Raw genomic sequence first — 21,351 nt, forward strand, 5'->3', positions numbered from 1 at the left:
AAGAAGAAGAAGAAGAAGAAGAAGAAGAAGAAGAAGAAGAAGAAGAAGAAGAAGAAGAAGAAGAACCTCTGTTTCCACTGCCACCAGATGTGGACCTACACACCTGTTTAATTTCAGCACATGTGAAACAGAAGCAGGCAGAGATCTTGTGAGATTGAGAACAGCCAGAATTCCGTGATGAGATCCTGTCTCAACACTCCCCTCCTAAATAGTTGGGAATTATCTAATGCAGTTAAAGATTTCTATAAAGTAGTCCAGATGTTTGAAACATGATAGTCTAGTAACTTGGGAGGCTGAAGCAGGAGGATCACAAGTTCAAGAACTTCCTGGGTTACAAAGTGAGTTCAAGGCTTGCTTTGTCAACTTAGTGAGAACATATCTCTACACAAAAAAAGTAAAATAAAAGATTTGGAAGGCTAATGTGGCAAAGGCAGGCTGAGGGAAGATGTGAAGGCATATAAGATATGAAAACGGCATAAGAAAACCTCTTATTCTGTATAATGTGTTTATAAAGGGCTCAGTGATAGACTACTTGTCTCGAATGTTCTAGGTCCTAGATTCAATTTCTAGGATTGTAAGAAAAACAACAGACCAACACACAGACAGACAAACACATAGGGAGGGAGAGACACACACAGAGACAGAGACAGAGAGTCAGAGACAGACTGAGACAATGAGAGACAGAGAGGGAGAGAAAGAAGAGATATTTAGGAAGTTGTGGATCTAGCTAATCCCTTTGCTATGCTCACTGTAAGTAAGGAAGTTTGAGCAGTGAAATAACTCATTTCATATTGAATCAAATTTGAAACAGAAATTTGATCCCTGGAGTTATCTCTGAGTTCCTAGATGTGAGCTTTTCTATAACACTAAGAAGTGTCATAATGTGTTAGCAAATGCCAGAACGTAGGAATATTAGCTCTTTATAAACAATAATCACAAACCCAAGTTTTTATCACCTATTGAAAAACTATCCAAGAAAAGCAGTCAGATTAAACAAGATAAGTGTGAAGATGCTTGGCAATGTGTCACCAATCCAGACAGTCAGTTCAGCTATGTAACCAGCACTCATTTCCCTAGAATTATTCATGTGCAATACTTATCCATTAAAATAAGAAGACCTCAAAGCCTGCTTCATCTGAAAATACAAAAGCTCAAAATATCTGCAAACATTAACTCATTAGTCTTATAATATAACAGCAGGGTAGCAAGAACTCTTCTATTAATTTCAAAGTGAAAAAGAAGCATTTATAACTCCAAACCCATGTTTTTAACAGCACTCCTTTCTGGACTACCTTCCATTCTTTTAGTTATTTGACTTCTTAGCATTATCTCTCTAACACACATGCACACACACACACACACACACACACACACACACACACACGCGCGCGCACGCACACACGGATGTAGATAATCCATGTAGTTCATACTTACAGTGATAGGTGGAATATTATCATTATGAACATTAGGAATGGCTCCATACAAGATCCCCACACTAGCACCTGAGAGGATCAGCCTCTTCTACAGCTAGATCACAGTCCCAAGCCCAAAGCTGTGTGGCTTACAAATACAAATATGATGAAGTGACTTATCTCAGGCCTGGCCTTCAAATGCCATTCCTAAAATTTCACTTGCATTCCAGACTTCAGTTTCCCTACCTGACCACCACTGAGATAATGACAAAAAAGTAAATGGTCATTCTGATAATATTTCTTGTCTGATTTCTTGTGCCCCTAGAAGTCCATCATCTCTTGTTACTGTGACAAATTATACACTAAACTTCTCTTTCTCTCTTACACCTTCCTATAGTGACTTCAGTCATGTCACCCCTCCCCTTAGTCTCCATTCTCCAACTTCTCAGCTTTTCCTTGAGGCGTTGGGGAAATAATTACTGCAGTTAAGCACATGATGGTTCAGGCTAGTATTTAATAGGGACCAGGAGACAAGTAAACAAAGTATTTTTATCATCTTGTAACTCTGACATTACACAGACCTGTTAAAGTCACGTACAGGCTGTATGCAACCCATTTATCACAAATATTTGGTAATATACTGAAGTTTGCAAATGGATGAAAACAGACTTAAAGTTATCTCTATATATTAATAACACTCAGGTCACTTAAGAAGTCTTGTCTGCTAGATCTGTCAATATTTCCTGATGCCTTAGGATGCTCACAGTATACCTGTTGAAGCTCTCAGAACTCTGCAATAAAGTCATGAGCTTTCTTAATCTCCCTTTTAAGATATGAGCCTCTTCAGGGAAAGGTGAAATAGTTTTTTTTTTCTGTATTTCTAGTGCTAAGCATACCTCCCGATGGACATTTGTTTAATAAGAACACGAATGCTAACAGCTAAAATTACCAAGATAAGAGAATGAATTTCCTTAAGGGCTAATATAGCTTCACCTGGTTTTACCTATGATATCTAAGCAGACCTAAATTCAATTGATAATGACTTTTAATAACTCTTTCTCACCTGACTCTATTGGTTGTGGTATTAATCAATATTATTTTTTACTTGGACAGCAAAAATAGAAAGGTGAAAGGCCTTGATTCAAATTTTCTTCATAAACTGGCATTTTAGAAGTGGCAAGACATGATAGAATAAGGAAGGTGAAATGGAAAACAGTTCTGATAGTTTCTAAAGGTGAGAATTTTAGATGAAGCATGGGGAGAAGGCATACACTAAAAAGGCTTTCAGAATTCTAGGAACGAATCACCACTAGACATGATTGGTTTCATCATGGTTCAAAATAGAGAAAACTACAAACTGTGGAAGCAAACCTATTCACAGTGTTAAAAAAATTACTCCACTGAAGCTGTGCCAATACGTTCTCTCCTTTTTCTGAATCGTTGCCTTTTTGTTCTTCAATGGCACCTTATATGCCCCCTAAAATGTGCAAGTCCCCAGCATTATTTCCTCTAACCTTCAAATCAAAGCTACAAAGTTGGCATTTTCATTATATTAATTTTAGAAATGTGAAGGCAAGGACTAGAGAATGAAATATATTTGCTAAACCACACTCATTGACCAGAGCTGTGACTCTAATCCAGATCTGTTTGATGCCAAATTCCTTGCTTTTAACCATTTTGCTCAAGCTACCTCCTTATCTGACTCAAGCAAGCTGCGATTTCTTCTTATCTTGTCTTGTCACACCATCCATGAAACACCTTTCTTAGCACCAGGAGACTTGTGACGATGCCCAGCACCACTCATTTCTTCTTAAAATTAAACACAGATGGGCTTAGCATTTAGACTCTATTTAGCAGATCTTTAATTAAATCAGCCCAACTTAGAAAAACTTATTAAGCCCCTACTAAGTTTCCCCTCTTTTTTTTTTTCTGGACTTAATTGGAGTTCCTGACTTGAAGTGGGATCAGTATATAAATGAAGAAGGCGAGGGTGGGAGCAGGTGGACAAATCAATCCTATTCGTTTTAAGTGGTCACATGGCTTGGAAAGCTAAAAGATAGAAGTGGTCACCATTTGCCTTTTAGACATAGAGGTCAGTGTAATACCACAGGCACAACATATTTGCAGTTGAGGAAATAAAGGAGTCTCATGTATGTATCTTACTTGTGTAGAATCAACAGATGTGATCCCAGAAGACTATATTCAGAGCAGCTGCTGGAAGACTGGACACAGCTGTGCAGAAGTCATTAACTTCAGAGGAGAAGTATCTCGACTCATACCAACAGCTGTGTCAATCATATTTGGATGTAACCAGATGTTTTGTGTCTGGGTGATAGGGAGGATTGACTGCCCTTGCACAACTGCTAAATAAATCTCAAGCCCTAGAGATCTATTTCGTTTTATTTCATTTCAATTTCTAAGAACCCCTCATCTTTTAATTTATATCAGTATCCAACTGCATGCCCCATGGTTCCATTTTTTTTTTTTACTCAACTATGATTCTTTTCAAACATACAGTTGTCAGTGAACCAATTAATGTAATACCTACTACAAAACTGTATATTTAGGAACACTAGCACGTATCATTTCAGGCTGTAGAGCTTTCAAACTGATAATACTTGGGAGACAAGAATAACTCATATTCGAAGCTTACTGGAATTTCCTGCCCTACCTGTGACGTTGCAAATGAAAATGGGACAAAAGTCAGGATTTCAAAGAGCAGCAGAGAGATGCCTTAAAGTTAACATAGTCAGAGCAGTATTATGAAGAGGTTGCCACTTGTTCTCTTGAAGGAGGGGTCTTTGAAAGTAAGGGAGAATAAGAATGGCTTATTGGCAAGGGAAGGATGGACCTGGAAAATGAGTCTGGGGATAGATCAGAAAGGAAGGAGTTATGCTTTCTAAGAAGAAAGGTTCTGTTGTCTTATAGAAGCCTGAAATCAAGAACGATCCTGATGATAGGCTACAGGATATTACAAACATTGATTTACCATTTTTAATTTTGTGGAAACCAGTCCCCATGACCCTTCCATACAATATTTAATTATTCTGCTGCTATCACTTTTAATTCTGTTTCCAAGGATTTTTTCCCCTTGGTTGATTAAAATAATATATTTACGGTATGAACCCCCAGCTCTCAGGCCTTTTATCCCTTAGCAGTCACAACCTGAAAAGTCACTAAGCCCTATCACACAGTACTCAGCTTAATTAACTGCACAAATAGATTGTTTCTTTAACACAAAAATTATCTGGAGAGAGAAATAAAAGCTAGGAAGAGAAGCTACAAGAAGCAGAAGAGAGAAGACAAATTTATCTCACTCAGGAAGCCATACTGGTTATCATAACAATAACAAATATTTATAGAGGGCTTTCATCCTGAAGAATCCCAGAGCCCCAGAGCAATGAACACTTGTGGTAAATAGATTAAAGGAGCTACTCAGCCCTCCAAGAGAGGAAACTCTCTCCCTCAGGCCCAGTGCACTAAGTCATGCCTGGGACAGCATTCGATTATAGCCAAAGGATTTTAAAGGGATCTGGATGCAACTTGCAAGTTATAAAATGTAGACAGCATGAATAAAGAATCTTTTCATAGGAGAGAGCCTGGGAATGTCAGCTATAGCCACATGGATTTATGTTTCTTGCATTAAGATCACAGCAGCATCTGAGGCCAGTGAAATGTCATTGACTTGAGATCAAAGATAGCAACACACTTCTAAATAAATTAATTGAGTAATTAGTGAATATATAGAGAATGATTTACATTCTCTTCAGAAAGTCAAGGCATAATGGAATAATGAAACTTAGGTTGTTCTAGGAGAATTGCCTTAGCATCTTTGGGTCTTAATTTCTTTATTTCAGTTGTGTGTTGTGCTGTGTGTGTGCAAGCATGCATGGATGTGTGGTAAGAGAGAGAGGAAGGGGGAAAGGGAGAGACAGAGATATAGGGAGAGACACAGATTGAAGAATATGTACAATACCTCTTTTTTTTCTTATTGGTAGGATTGGTCAAAAGTCATTTGATTCAAGTAACAATTGGAAACCTACATTACATGGATTTTCCTACCAATAATAAAACATCACCAAGAAGAACTGATTGAAAGAAGGCAGAACTTGGATACATGGGATAAACTGGATTATAAAGATCACTTAATCTAGTGGTTTTTACATGATATACAGTCTCACAGTTTCTTGGGAGCAAAGGTGCAAAGAAACAAAGAGGTACGGGGCTTTGATGAAAAATTTGGAACCCACTCACTCTGTGTTAGAATGACTATACTTACAGGGGACACTGTGTCTTCTCAAAGCAGCCTACTGCTCATTGGACAACTCAGATTGTTTGACAGCTTTTTCTCATACTGAACTGAAATTGTATTTCCTATAGGCTTAATCTATTGATCAAACTTTTGGTACTGTAGCACAATAGAACAGGTTTATCCTTTACTGCCATGACAGCCTTCAAATATATGAAGACAAGTATTTAACCAGAAGTCTCCTCTATAGTACCAACAGCCTCATTCCCTTCACTTGTACCCTACATATTCTAAGCCATTGTCCTTAGAACACAGCTTGATTGCTTTCCTTATGTTCTTTAAACCACACGGTTTTGAGCTATGATGGGATCTCAAGTTTAGAAGAATGCATGGCAATCAAGTTATCTGCAATAGGAATTATGCTATATTTACCTATATTTATGTAATCTGAGGTTACTGTGGCTCAGATTCACCCTGCACCTATTTAGAATGGCTGTCAAGAACTGGTACATACAAAATGGACTGTGTATATGTGGCTAGAGGTGCACTGTCCTATTAAAAGGCACAATCAAAGAGCAGGATTATTATTTGTAGCGATCTCATAGAGGGAGTTGTTTAGGTAAGAGTTGCCTCTTTGAACCTTATAAATCAATGATCCCATGAACAAACAACATCCAATAATCACTCATGCATCTCTGTATCTGGATGATTAGAAACTCTTTAAAGGATCTTTTGTCCAGATCAGGTTCCTGATCTGGTATTGGGTAAGGGAAAAGGACTGAATCCCTGAGGGCCAGCAGAAAGAATGGAAACAGGCAACCTCAGGAAACAGGAGGTTTTGGGACCCTCCAGAATGCACCAGAGACATGAGAGGTAAGAGACTTTCAGGAATCAAAGGGAGGGGCCATAGATGAAATGCTCGACAGTAGGGAGAGGGAACTTGTTGAGTCTACCTCTATCAGAAACACAAGGCATCAAGTGAGGGATGGGGTTGCCATCCCACAGTCACATCTCTGACCCAGAATTTTTCCTGTCTGAAAGAATTACAGGGATGGAAATGGAGAAGAACCTGAGGAAAAGAAGGTTCAGCAACAGGCCCAAAGTGGGATCCAGCTCAAGGGGAGGTCCCAAGGCCTGACACTATTACTGAAGCTATGGAGCACTCACAAAAAGGGATCTAGCTTAACTGCACACCAAAAGACCCAACAAGCAGCTGAGTCAGATGCAGATATTTGCACCAAACCAATGGACAGAAACAGCTGACCCATGTTGTTGAATTAGGGAAAAGCTGAAAGAAGCTGAGGAGAAGGGCGATCCTGTAGGAGGACCAACAGTCTCAATTAATCTGGACTCCTGAGATCTCTCAAACACTGGACCACCAAACAGGCAGCATAAACTGGCTGATATGAGGCCTCCAACACACATACTGTACAGGACTTCCAGGTCTGTGTTCATTTAGAGAAGATGCACCTAACCCTCAAGAGACTGGAGGCCCAGGGAGTTTAGAGGTCAGGTGGCATAGGGTGTGGGGGCATCCATGTGGAGACCGGGGGGTGGGGAGGAGGTATGGGATATGGAGCAGTTGGAGGGTGGATGGGGGAGGAGAATGGAATATGGAGTGTAAAAAATAAATTAATTTAATTAAAAAAGAAAAAAATGACCTTTTGTCTTATTTATGGTTACAACCTCTGTGACAAGCACCATGACCAAAAGCAATTTGAGGAGGTAAGGGTTAACTTTGTTGGAATTTCCATGTTAGTGTTCATCATTGATGAAAGTCAGGGAAGGAACTCAATCAAAGAGGACAGGAACCTGGAGGCAGGAGCTGATGCAGAAGCCATGAAGAAATAGTACTTACTGGTTCCCCCCAATAGATTGCTTAGTCAGTCTCCTTCCATATAGAATGAGCTAGCTCCTCCACATTATCACTAATTAAGAATGCCATACAGGCTTGCCTGCAGCAGATTTTAAAAATTTTACATTATAATGTAAAATTGCAACATTTCTCTCTTTCCTTTTCTCCCTCCAAAGTCTTCTAATATACCCTTATCTACTCTTGTTTGAATTCATGGCCTCTTTTTTGTTAGTAATTTTAATTGCATGCATATATGTATATACATATATATTCCTAAATATGACCTGTTCAGTCCCAATAATGCTACCTTCATTTATCTTTTCAGTGCTGATCCTTTGACTCTAGACAACCAATTATTGGGCTCTTCCCTAAGTAGGACGACCTCTCCTGTTCCCAGCTTTCCTCAATTGTCTATAATTTTTGTGTAGGGTTGAGGCCTCATGAGATTTTCTTCAACCAGATTGACATGTTCATCGGTCTCATCCTTGTTCAGCTCACATTGGACAGTCATGTTTGTGAGACTTTATAGGTGTGGCTTCTGATATTACTAGGAGACATGGTTTCACAATCTTTCCATATACCCAGGCTTTGGTGCGAGAGTGTTTTGTAGATGTATCCGTTAGGAATGGGCTCCACAACTCTGCATTTTGATGGGTTGTGGCTTTCTATCATTGTCCTTGTCTGTTGCAAAGAGAAGATCCCTTGATGAAAAGTGAAGACTAAACTTATCTGTGGCCATAAGGACAGATGCTTATAAGTTGTTGTTAGAAATCATGCTGTTTACTACCAGGCTTTAAGAACTAACAGTAACTATAATTAGTTAAGAAGGTATTGCCTAGGCACAAATGTAAGTATCTCTGCTCAAAGCCAACCATTCTACTGAACACAGGGTCCCCAATGGAGGAGGTAGAGAAAGGACCTAAGGAGCTGAAGGGTTTGTAGCTCCTTAAGATGAACAACAAAATGAACTAACTAGTACCCTCAGAACTCTCAAGGACTAAACCACCAACCAAAGAGTACGCATGGTGGGACTCATGGCTCCAGCTGCATATGTAGCAGAGGATGGCCAAGTCAGTCAGCAATGGGAGGAGAGGCCCTTGGCCTTGTGAAGGTTCTATGCCCCAGTGTAGGGGAATGCCAGGGCCAGGAAGCAGGAGAGGGTTGGTTCATAAGCAGGAAGAGGGGGGAGGGAATAGGTTGTTTTTTTTTTTTTTTTTCGGAAGGAGACTGGGAGAGGGGATATCATTTGAAATGTAAATAAAGAAAATATTTAATAAAAAGGAATAAAGAAAAAAAATAAAGCACACGATGTCTTCAGCAATAGAGATTTACCTTCCACTTCTGCGTGGTAACCATGGGCAACAGCAATAGGCTGTATGTTTTGAGTCTCTTGGCCAGCCCTGGCTAAAAACATCAAGAGGGTTTCAAATTTGAGTGGCACTTTGGGTTTTATTAGGTGGTATTTGGCTCTTGGAGGGAGCACTGTCAGGCCAGAAGTAAATAGTTCATTAAAACTAGATTTGTATATCTATACATAGTTATGTGCATTAAAGTTTTTAAGTAGTTAATAGTAGGATTCCTTGTGGCTTATTTTTATTACCTACCTATGACAGGATCTTATGGATAAATTTTCTCATTTGTGGTTTCCTTCTCTCAGATGACTCTAGCTTATATCCAGTTGGCATAAAAACTAGCTGGCACAATCCTCAAAAGCTGGTTAGTGAAATACATTCACAGGAGTTATCTAGTGGGAGTTTAAAGACGCAGCTACTGTAGTGCTTTCATCCAAGTAGGGAATCATGTTAAAAATGAAAAGCTGTATTGCTGTTAGCTCCCATGCTCAGACATCCCGGAAGCACACTGCTGGTAAGTAGAAGAGGCTTAGAAACTCAGTGTCTCAACCCTAAAGCACAAGCATTTATTTTCTCTGCTGAAAGCTTATCTCAAAGCCAAACATATGTACTTGAACCTCACATTTCCAAACACCTGCACCCCTGCTATCTGTGTAGGGGCCTTCAAATGATTATCCATTCATATCAGATGCTCTGTCTAGGTTTGTAAAGCACAGTAGTTTGTATTGCAGTTTGGTAAATTTGTTGCCAGCCCTTTAAAGTTGTGCTTTGATTGGCAGTCACATAGGGCCATATCTTCAATCAGGAATATTTCACTCCTGGATCACAGTAGCCATTTTCACTGAGATTTTGGAGCCCAGGGCAAATTAAAGGAAACTTTGTTTCCATTCTTAAGAGGGCTTTATTTTATTTCAAATCAATTCAAGAAGGTTTTACTAGATACGTTCTGAGTTAATACATCAGATAACCACTGAGAACTCCCAGTTGTCTAGTGAAAGTAAGGAAAAATTTTCACATGATACATGTTATATACATTAAGATGATTCCCATAGTAATTTGAGCCCCATAGCATGCACTCATATATATATATATATATATATAATATATATACATATATATATATTATATATATATATTTCTTCCTGACATACCTACAGCTTATGATTTGATGTCTCCTAAGCAAAATCATGTACTTAGTATATATATATTCCCTTCTGTGGGAGACCTCTGTCTACTTGTGAGTTCATATTCAATTTCCAAATTCAAGCTTAACTACTTTCTGTAGTCTTTTCTGCCCCCCCCCTTACCAATTAGACAATCTCTGAATACACACCCAATGTAATGGTAAAAAGTTGAGACTACTTTTAAATGCTCAAATATATTTTGATAGGTTCAAAAATGAAGTATTTTCTCAGGTGTTGTTTCTTCTTCTCAACAACTATTCAAGTGTCTGGAGCAAAATAATGGACTGGAAGTAATGAACAATGGATGGAAGAAAATGAGCAAGTAATTTCTCTCTACTAGCCCTGAGTCCCTTTGGAGGTAGGTATTACATATTAGTCATTTTTTTGTACACACAGTGGCTTGTCATCTGCATATTCATAATAAACCCATATGGAATTAAAAGACAGTTAAAATGTCTTATAACACAAAAATCATTGAATGTTTAGTTGCTGGCTAAGTATCGATGGTTTCAAGGTTGCAAAAGAACAAACTGGAAATAAGTTCAATGATAAGATTTACAAGCCCACATGCTCAAGGTGTTCACAGGAAGCAGGATGGAGTGTGGGCTGGAACTGCCTAGGCAAGTTTCTCAAGTTGAACTATGCAGATGAATCAGCAGAGTAATTTGTTAGCATGCAAAGTTGATTCCGCAGGTCTGGTAAAGGTCTTGTTTCTTACTTTATAAAGACAATAAATGATAAGAGTTTGCCATTTTTACTTTATAGTCTGGGAAATTGAGGCCCATAGAACTGAAGATTCTTTCTCCAAAACCTAGGTCAGAATTAGTAACATCAAAGTAATTTTTTATCACATCACCCTACAGATTGCCACTTTAAACCATAGGGTCTTAAGAAGGCCACTTGTGAAATTATCTTCACATTATTCCAATCACCTCTTTTAAGTACAGCTCATTCTATGGCTGAGTACAATCTGCCTTTGGAGTTTTAATTCTGTGACTCCCGCCCCCCCCCCAGACTATTAATTTCCTACTCCTTAGTCGTTGAGGGTTTCTCCCTGGACTCCATCTGTTCCCATTGTTTGTTGAGGAAGAATGAAGTAATTGGAGTATGAATGTACAGAGGCACCCGCTAACCTATTTCATTTGATGGGAATTTAATAGGCCAGTTTGACTCTTTCTGACAGCATTGGTGTCTCCTCCCTGAGGCCTTGCTCTTGTTTTACTTGCAGAGCGCCATGTCCCCTGATGTAGAGGAGTATCACTCAGCTCTTGGCTAATGTCAAGCAGTTTATTGATCTTCCAATTCCCTTCTCTGGTGATTTCTCTTTTACATATCTGCTTGGCTAGGACACTGATTATATATATCATCAGGCATCATTTAATGTCTATTTGAAAACAATGTGTTTTGTTGCTTCAGAATTAAATGATTTGAAGTACATACACAGTTAGTTGCTCAGGAATGAGAAAATGATTTTTCTAGAATAAGGTGGACTTAATTCAAAATTGGGATCGTCAAATATAGGTGATAAAAACCTAACAGATTCTTAAGGTACCATTTCAGGCTTATCAATTCCTACAATAGGATGATAAATTTGTTTCTACCTCATGAGGCTACTGGAACAATGAATAGTATTCTGTTTACAAGGCACTTTATACATACACTCTCATACTCCAATGTAGGCACTCAGTCAATGGTGAGAAGGCGCTTTCCTACTTTCATAATTACTGAAAAGAATGTAAAAGGACACATAGAAAGACTTTCATCTATAAAAGAAGGGAACTAAAGAACACAGATGTTATCTTGTTTATGTATTTTTTATATATGGATACTTTGCATGTACATCTGCATATGAGAAGAGAACATCAGCCGAGTGTGAGCTGCCATGTGGGGACTGGGAACTGAACTCAGGACCTTTGGAAGAGCTCTTAACCACTGAGCTAGCTCTTCAGCCCCAAGATATGTGCTTTGCATTGTTTTACAAAATAATTCTTCTCAGTAATGATGCTGGAAAATTTCACTCCATTCTATTTCAACCTTATCCAGTTGGTTATATTGCATTAGTAAACTAATGCTGGCTAAATGATATACCAGTGAGTTTTAAACAGGCATTTTTAAACTGTGATTTGTAGAACACTGATTTGCATGTCCCCAGACTCCATTTCTAAGAATCAAGAAAAGAAACAATTCTTTGCAGAGCTATACAGATTATGGATACTATTCACCCTTTTAATTTTCAACTGAAATGCTTTCTTAGAAAGCACTTCCTGACTTCCCCAGAAGAGATCATATTATTTTGTTTCACCTAATCATATGATTGTATTCTTTTCCCTTGGATCCCTTACTGGAACTGATAATTTCAGTCTGTGTATTTTTTTTATTAATTTGTATATTCCCCTGTAGAATATAAGATACAAAAATACAAAGTTTTTGTCCATCGTTTTCAATAGTAGATTTTAGCTTATAACCCAGCCTAGTACCTAGGACATAATAGGAATTCCATATGTATTACAGAATGGAGGACAAAACTAATAAATGCATGCATATAGAAAGGTGACTCCAGACTCACATATAAACCCAGTTAATCATGCAATATATCATGACATAATTTGTTCTATGTGCTTAATTATCTACTGCAGTTCTGTTAAAGACAAAACCCAAAATCTCTCATACATCCTATTAGAATTTAATAGCTTCTGGGAGAGGAAGAGTCAGGATTTAGAGACAGTTGTATGTCACCTGATGTGGGTTCTGAGAATCCATCATGGGTCCACTGTAGGAGGAAAGTGGGCTCTTAACCAGTGACCCACACCTCCAACCCTCAAAGAATATTAGTTGTCTTCAATGGTGTGACCATCTGTTAAGGCAATCACACTCCAGGGCAAGACCAACTCCCAAGATTAGTTGGGCAATGCAAATTGGACTTGGTGTTTTTTTTTCTGTTAATGAAAGAACTCAAAGTGGATGCTTATGAGAATGAGAAAAGGGAATGTGGATTTGGGAGGAGTTGGGGAGGATAATGAATATAGTCAACATGGATGGACCCATGGCTCCAGCTGTACATGTAGCAGAGGATGACCTTCTCTGGCATCAGTGGGAAGGGAGGCCCTTGATCCTGCGAAGGCTTGATGCCCATGTGTAGGGGAATGCCAGGGCAGGAAGGTGGGAGTAGGTGGGCAGGTGGGAGAACACCCTCATAGAAGCAGAGGGAGGGGGAGAGGATGGGGGTTGAGGAGGGGAAACTGGGAAAGGGGATAGCATTTGAAATGTAAATAAAGGAAAAATCCAATAAAAAAGAAAACAAAAAATATGCTGTATGTAATTCTCAGAGAATTCATAAAAATATTCAACACCAGCAAAATCCTATCTCATTCTGTAAATTGGATAAGGCCCAAGAGTACTAGGATTGTGTTTGGAAACTTCATATCACTTAGTAAATAGTAAATGCTTCATAAAGTTTTGTTTTGTCAATAATAAGCATAGATAGGATATTAGTAAACAATTTTAAATTTTTGTTAGTGTATGTGTGTATACATACATGAGCACACTATGGTGTGTGTGTGTGTGTGCGCGCGCGCGCGCTTCTGGGAGTCACTTTTCTCTTTCTCTTTCACTGTGGGTTCCAGGGAACTTAAACTGAACTTAAGTCATCAGTTTTGTACATAGAACAGCAAACTTTCTCTGCATGGGACAGAAGAGTAAATACCTACGTCTAGTTATAGTTTGCTGACTCTAAGTCTAATCCAACATTAGTTTTCATATTCCCAAAAAATACTATTTTATTAGGTCACACAGATAATGAAATTGGGCACTTGATGTTCCAATTTTCCCAACAGCATGCACCACGTGTTTTGAGCTCTACCTATTTTATATTTCTAGTGCTAATATTACCTGCCTTGTTTACTGAAGCTAAGAAATTTCATCTTAGATTTGATGAGTATGGTAGTTTTTTCTTTTTTATTCTGTCATGTGTGTGCTTTGAAAGCCTTGGAGATGATCAGCTTCACATATAGAACACATAACTCTCTATTTTGTTCAGATTCCTGGAGTTTTTGTTGTTTGTTTCAAGACAAGGTTTCTTTGTGCACCTCTAGCTGTTCTAGAGATCTCTCTGTAAACCAGGCTGGCCTTGAACTCACAGCGATCCATCTGCCTGTGCCTCCTGAGTGCTGGAATTAAAGGCATGGGTCACCATCACCTGGATCTTGGAGTTTTAAACATTCTAGATCCCATAGCATAACAGGCTGGTTGGAGAATTAGGACATATCATCTTTGCCATAACATATCTTCATACATCCTAGCAAACCTTTCACAAATCATTCTGTAGCAGAGATTTTCTGAGATGAGACTATATTGGCAGATTCCAGAAGCAAGAATGCTAAAGATAAGACTATTAATTGCCAGAGTGAGTTCTAGTTGCATGTAAATACATCCTGTATAGTTTCTCTAGAATTCCACCTTATTGCTTTAGGAAAGAGTCAGGCAGAACCTCCAAACTCTGGGAGATCTCTATTATTACTGCTTCTCTTGGAGCCAGGCATTCCTTAACTCTGCTCTTAGGGTTAGAGATGAAGAGCTGGAAGCTCCAAGATCAGAGTACATACTCTGAGTACTTCTGTTCACATGCTCACTCAGGGCCTCACAGTAATGTGTCTGTCCCTGCTGTATCCTCCCACATTCCCTGACCCAATTATAGCCTCCAGACTGCTGTGACTGATGGCTGTCTGTGCTCTCTGGACTGCTTCCCACCAATGTCCTCTGCTCGAACAAGCCTGAACTCAAATGTGATATCTCCTCTGACACCTTATTCGTGACTCTAGCGAGATGGAGTAAGTTTCCCTTCCATGCATCTCCCACCTCCCACCCCAAGCACTTTGTTCAAACCTTTATGCTTGGATCTAGAAAACCATCTGTTCTCTGGGTTATCACACTCATTATGAACTCTACTGAGACAGGGCCTGTCTTATTGATTTCCTTTTTAAAATAACATCTATTGTGTGTTTTTAATACAGAAAAGCATAAAAGAGGAAAAGAATAGCAATTTATCTCCAAGAAACCTCTTGTGGCCTTTAAAGAAAAATTCAATATACGAGCATGGTAGGAAAATTCAAATTGTCCAAAAACATACAAAATGAAAATTAAATGTCTTTTACTAGCTAACCCTCACCCCAGAAGAAATCTTGGACAATAGTTTACCTGTTACAACAGAAAATTGTATCCACACATATTATAAACAATGTATTTATTGTGTCTTACTGGATTTTTTCTATTTTTTAAAGCTTAATGTTATATGTCTTAATGTTTCCCTTTAATTATATCTTTCTGAAACTTTTTTTTCCAAATTGCCACACATAGTATAATCTCATCCTTTTTCATAGCTGCATGGGATATTTTGTGGGATGAATATAAGTTAGTCCTTCAGGCTTCTATCTATATATATTAGGCTTTTCTAAATCTTAACACAACAAATCTATAGAAGTTTCTCCTACTGAATGTGAGACAATATCATATTTCATTGAACCAAAGGTATATCCCAATTTCTGAGACATTCAAATACACATACAATGTTCATCTATATAGTAAATATTCATCACAAACTCAATTAAATATTATGTTTGTGAGCCAATCATCAAGAAACAGAAATGATAGATCAAAGAGAAATGAATTTTGACATGTGTTGTTAAATTTTCTTTTAAAATGTCTACATCAGTTTCTACTCTCATCAGTAGTGTATGTGTGAACAACCATTTTTCCCTTATTCTTGACAATATTCGGCAATTACCTTGGCAATAGCCAACTCTTTAATTGTTAAGGAAAGCAGTGGTACTTCCATTAATAAAGTACAATTGGAAGCACAATGTATTCAATGCTTTCATACTCTTTCAGATTGGAGAATTCTGATTTATTGCAGAATTTAAACAACCAACTTGATTTAGCAAAGCAGAAGTTTTCAAATACAAGTTCATTCAAAAATCAAGTTTTCTATTTAGAGCCATAAATCTAAAAAAACAGTAAGGCGGGGTGGGGGGCAATAGACATGAGTAGTGTTGGATACTGAATACAAGAAAAACATTGCACTCCTCTCACTAAGGCAGCTGAGATCACTCAGAAGTGAGGCAAAAATTCAGCTACTTCTGCCCTGTTTCCTGACCTTACTTAGCTGATAGTGTTCTCATGTTTCTGGACTATTGTTTTTCAGTTATCCACCAAATTATGTATTTTCTACAAAGGGATCTGCCTGTTCTCAGAAAGTGTTCTTTCATTGTATCCATTGCTATGGACATCTACATAACACAAACTCACTTTAGAGAACATTGTTTCACATTCAGTCGTCACAATCCCTTTTTTTGTTGCTTCCTGTTAGGATGGTGACTTTTTAACCTTTGTATGGGTTACACTGTGACCAAAAGTAAGATGGCTGTCCAAAACTGCTTCTGCTTTGGGAAAAATGAGCTCATGAATGTCGTTGACACGATAACCACTTAATCACATGCCTCGGTGAACTGCAGATACATATTTAAGAAACAAGATTATGACTAAGAGCTGTGAAAAGAGATGGGATTGAAACAATGCGGAGCATAACAGACTGGTTACTTGCAGGGAGAGAAAGGCAAGGAAAACAAGGAAGAAAAATGATGAAGGACTGATTCAGCTAAGCTGCTGCTGAGATTAGGGAAAACAAGGAAAAACAAAATCTCTTTGCTTCTCCGACACAGAATTATACCCCTTACCTGAAATGGGAGTTCACAAAACTAAGGAGATGATTGAAAAACTTTTAAGTACAGGGCAGCATCAGAGAAATGGATCATTGTTTTTCTCTTAGGAGGATTCTATGCTTCATAACATCAAAAGAGTGGGTCCTCTTTGCAAAGGGGCATCTTCTCAAAGTTGTACTTGGCTCTCATAATCTCAGTATCTACAATCAATTCACTGGTCTTTTGTTGGAACACAATCCAAGAGTGGAGTTGTGTCAGGAAAACTGAGTGCTTTAGAGAAAAACCCAAGGGGAAAAAGTTTATTGGCCTCAGTTTCTTTGATAACATGTCTAGAGTGATAAACAACAACTATTGTTTGGAATTCTTATCTCATCAAAACTAAGCATGATATGATCTTTGCTGAACATATCTGCGTAAAGGAGCTGTAGGTTTTACCATAGCAGTGACTAGCAGCTGTAAAGAGGGAAACTGACTGTAGTGTCTGGTTTTGGAAAAAGGCTTCCTTAGTGTTCTCTGAAAATTGTATGCTGATAGGAGCTAAATTTGATCCAGGAAATGGCATTTGGAAAACACTGATACAGTCTTAGTCTTTACATTTAGAATGACTAGGTTCAGATAGATCTAGAAAGTGACAAACTGAAATTTGGAAATGCACCAAATTTCCATTTCTGGTCCAAGGGTTGAGAAAATTTCATCATGTTGGGGAGGAAGCTGTGGAATAAGCCAACACCAAAGTCCTCAGACTGAAGATGATAAAAGCTCAGTCTCTAAGTGGAGCTAACAGACAAATATAGAAGTAGAGGTTCACAGTCATCCATTGGACTAAGTACAGGATCCCCAATGAAGGAGCTAGAGAAAGGAACCAGGGAGCTGAAGGGTTTGCAGCCCCTTAGGACGAACAACAATATGAACTAACCAGTACCTTCAGAGCTCCCAGGGACTAAACCACCAACCAAAGAGTACACAAGGGGGGACCCATGGCTCCAGCTGCATAAGTAGCAGAGGATGGCCTTGTTGGTCATCAATGGGAGGAGAAGCCCTTGATCCTGTGAAGGTTCTATGCCCCAGTGAAGGGGAATGCCAGGGCCAGTAAGCGGGAGAGGGTGGGTTGGTGAGCAGGGGGAGGGGGGAGGGGATAGCGGGGTTTTCACAGGGGAAACCAGGAAATAGGAGAACATTTGAAATGTAAATAAAGAAAATATGTAATAAAAAATAAAGTGGAGCTAAAGCAGGCCTTTCATATATGCTGACTTATCTAGCAAAACAATAAAGCCAAACTAGTGTCCAGGAAATCTGGACCTATAAATGGCTACTATGTATTAAGAATTTATAGAAAGTTATGTGAAATGTAGCATATGTGATTCAGAATAATTCACTTAGTCTTTAAAACAACTGTATAAGGATGTTATACACTTAATATAGGCATACTTTGGGTTCAATGCCGGACCCTCACAACAAAATAAGTCATATGAATTTTTCTATTTACTGAACATATAATCATCATGTTAAAATTATATTAATCTACTGGGTATGCATAACCATTAAAAACTATATGTTTTTGTTTACTACTTTCTTACTAAAATGATGACAACTGAGCCTCCAAAAGGTTATAATCTTATTGGTGGTAGAGGATCTTGCTTGGTGATAGACTGATTAGGATAGTGGAGGTTAAAAGCTTGTATGGCTTTGGTAATACTTTCAAATAGGGCAACAATGGAGAGTCCATTGCAACAAATGACTCTTCCTTTCATGAAATATATTTCTGAAGCATGAGGTACTGTTTCCCAGCACTTATACACAATAGAACTTCGTTCAAAATTTAAGTTGGTTATATAAAAACCTGTTTGTGCTTTGCCAAGACACTCTATTTAATAGTCTAAATGCCTTCTTGTCATTACAATTATGCACATAGCTTCTTCACCAAAAGCAGATTCCATTATAAAAAGCAACCCTCTTTGTTCATCTACAAGAAGTGAGTTCTTGTCTGTTAACGTTTTATTATGATATTTTAACTGCTCAGTCACAGTTTCTGTCTTGGCTGTGATTTGTACCATTATCTTCAGCTACATTTCCCTTCTAAGTTTTAAACCCCTCAAAGTCACTTACATGGCTTGGCAATATTTGTACCATATTCCTGTCGACATTCATTTTGATCCCATCTATGAATGTAAAATGTTCTTGATGGCATCTATAATGACTATGGCATTCCTCAAGATTTTTCATTCTATTTTCACATATCCATCAGTGGGATCTCTTTCTATGTCAGCTGTAGCCTTACAGAATGTTGCAGGAATAGTTAAAAAAAAAATGAGTCCGCCACCACAACCATTCATTTAGATAGCACCTAGGACCCGGAAAGTAAAGCATGACTCTTAAGGGTTTAATATCCAATCAGATTTATATAATAATAAAAACACAATTTATAAGATGACAAAACAATAACTTCAGAATCAAATAATGAAGACAATATTCTAACCCTATGAATCTATTTTGTAAAAAGCTTTACTTGGTTGTATAACCATGTAGGGCCTGACTCGTCCTCATCATCTGCCTCTATGATGATCTCTTTCTCCTCCTGCTCCTGACGTTTTCTTCCTCCAACTTCAGCTCCACTTCTTATTCCTGTCCAGTCACAGGCCTGTCAGTGCCCTAATGTGATTAAACAGAGAAAATGCTGCAGCAACAGAAACCATTGGTTCAGGGATAAAACCCCAAAGTCAAAATTATTTCTTGAACCATGGGCTATATTATGAATGTTGTATTGGCAGGTACATTAATCTCATTGGACATTCCCATTAAAACTCTCAGGTGGCCAGGGGCATTGTGAATAAGCAAATTGTGAATAAGGTCTCAACTGTGGGCTTTAAATATTCACTAAACCATGTCACAAACAGAACTCCATTCATATAAATGTTGTTATTCCATTTACTTTAAAAAAATAAAAACACTGTCAGAGTGACTTCAGTGTAAGTCTTAATATCCTAGCATTTTTGGAATGGTAAAAATATGGTGGTTTGAATGAGAATGGTCTTCATATGCTTGAATGCTTCCTAGTTGGTGGAACTGTTTGGGAAGGATTAGGAAGTGTGGCCTTGTTAAAGTATGGCCTTGTTGGAGGAAATGTGTTACTGGGGGTGAGCTTCAAAAGTTCAGTCTCTTCTCTCTCTCTCTCTCATACATACAAGAACATACATGCACACATATACATGCACATACACACATACACACACTTAAATGTTTTCTTTGATAAAAATTATCTTGGTTATGCTGTCACTCCAAGTGAAAACTTCAGGTTTCTTTGGAAATTCAGTTATGCCAAATGATGTTTTACTGAAGCACACAAGTGAAAGGGTGTTTTACTGAAGAAGACGCAGGTGAAAGGATGTTTTGCTGTAGCAGACGCATGAATGGATGAGTGGTATTTAGAGGGAATATAAATATGACCCCACAGACAGTGGGAGCTCGAGCATCGGTTTGCTTTGCTCTGCCTTGCTATTCTTCCCTAATGACACACATGTACTGGTTTGTGAAGTTCTTGCTACTGCTTGCAGCTTTCATGACCTCAGGCTCTTGCTGGTTTGTGTGTAATGACTCCTGACTGGACTGGTCTGCAGCTGCTGAGAGGATTGGACCTTAGCCACTGATTCAAATTTGAAGTTTGGTACTGGACTGAGATCCTGACAATGAAGATTGGACTTGCCCTGAAAGAACTATTTTTAAGCAGGTCTACATCCCCAGTGCCCTAAGACCCTCTGGTGGGTGGTGAGCTAGAATAGAGTTTGAACCTGTATGAAAGTAGGTTGAGACAATTTATGCCTACAGTCTGTTCTTAGCAATACAACAGTAACTAAGATAATATGCATTGGTTCTCTCTAAAAGTCATCCATTGTGAATTATTCCTTTACAAGAAAGGCCTCTGGTATTTGGAGGCTTTGAAACTCAGCATTCGATTCTTTTCCTCTTGTGCTGTGAAAGTCCTAGGTAGGATCTTTTTTCTATGATAAAGCTGTATGATATACATGGAAAAGTTGTTCTTTAGTATGGCCATCTGTGTCTACCATACTAGATCTTCTGTATAATGGCTGGAGCTTCTGCACAAACACATGATGCTTTACCTTCCAGGGTCTTAGAATCATTTTCTTCTCTTAAATCCTCTGAACCAGGGCCTAGCTGATTTTTCCAGAGAACCCAGATTCAGTACTTAGTTTCTACATTGTAACACACAACCATCTATAATTCCAGTTGCAGTGGATTTGACACCATTTTCTGACGTTTGAGGGCTCCAGAAATGTACATGGTGCACAAATATGCATGCAAAATACCCATACACACAAATAAAATTTAAAAGAAAGTTGTGAACAGACCTTGGTTAGCTTTAAATATTTTCGAAGCATCCTGACTTCTTTCAGCCTTCACAGACTTAGGCTGTCTTGTTCTGAATCATAGTTTACCTTAAGGTAATGTTGTGACTAGTTCGTTCTTCTACAAAGGACACTAAAAAGGTATTGATTTATGCAAATGAGGCTGTTACAGTCTCTCTCTTTTTTTTTTTTTGATATTTTCTTTATTTACATGTAACTTTCTCC

General features: G+C 38.3%; 1 protein-coding gene across 3 annotated transcripts in view; it reads right to left on the bottom strand.

Annotated features, from left to right (window-relative positions):
* The window catches only part of Col4a6 (collagen type IV alpha 6 chain), a 312,614-nt gene that overhangs the window by 232,384 nt on the left and 58,879 nt on the right, over positions 1-21,351 (bottom strand). The window contains exon 1 of one of the 3 annotated variants that reach the window (XM_031368795.1): positions 19,272-19,303. The exons of the other annotated variants lie outside the window; for them this stretch is intronic. The gene's annotated coding sequence lies outside the window, so the exon portion shown is untranslated. Of the gene's footprint in view, positions 1-19,271; positions 19,304-21,351 lie in introns of those variants that run through there. 3 annotated transcript variants of the gene reach the window in all.

The sequence above is a fragment of the Mastomys coucha genome, chromosome X, assembly GCF_008632895.1.
Source record: "Mastomys coucha isolate ucsf_1 chromosome X, UCSF_Mcou_1, whole genome shotgun sequence".
Lineage (NCBI taxonomy): Eukaryota > Metazoa > Chordata > Mammalia > Rodentia > Muridae > Mastomys > Mastomys coucha.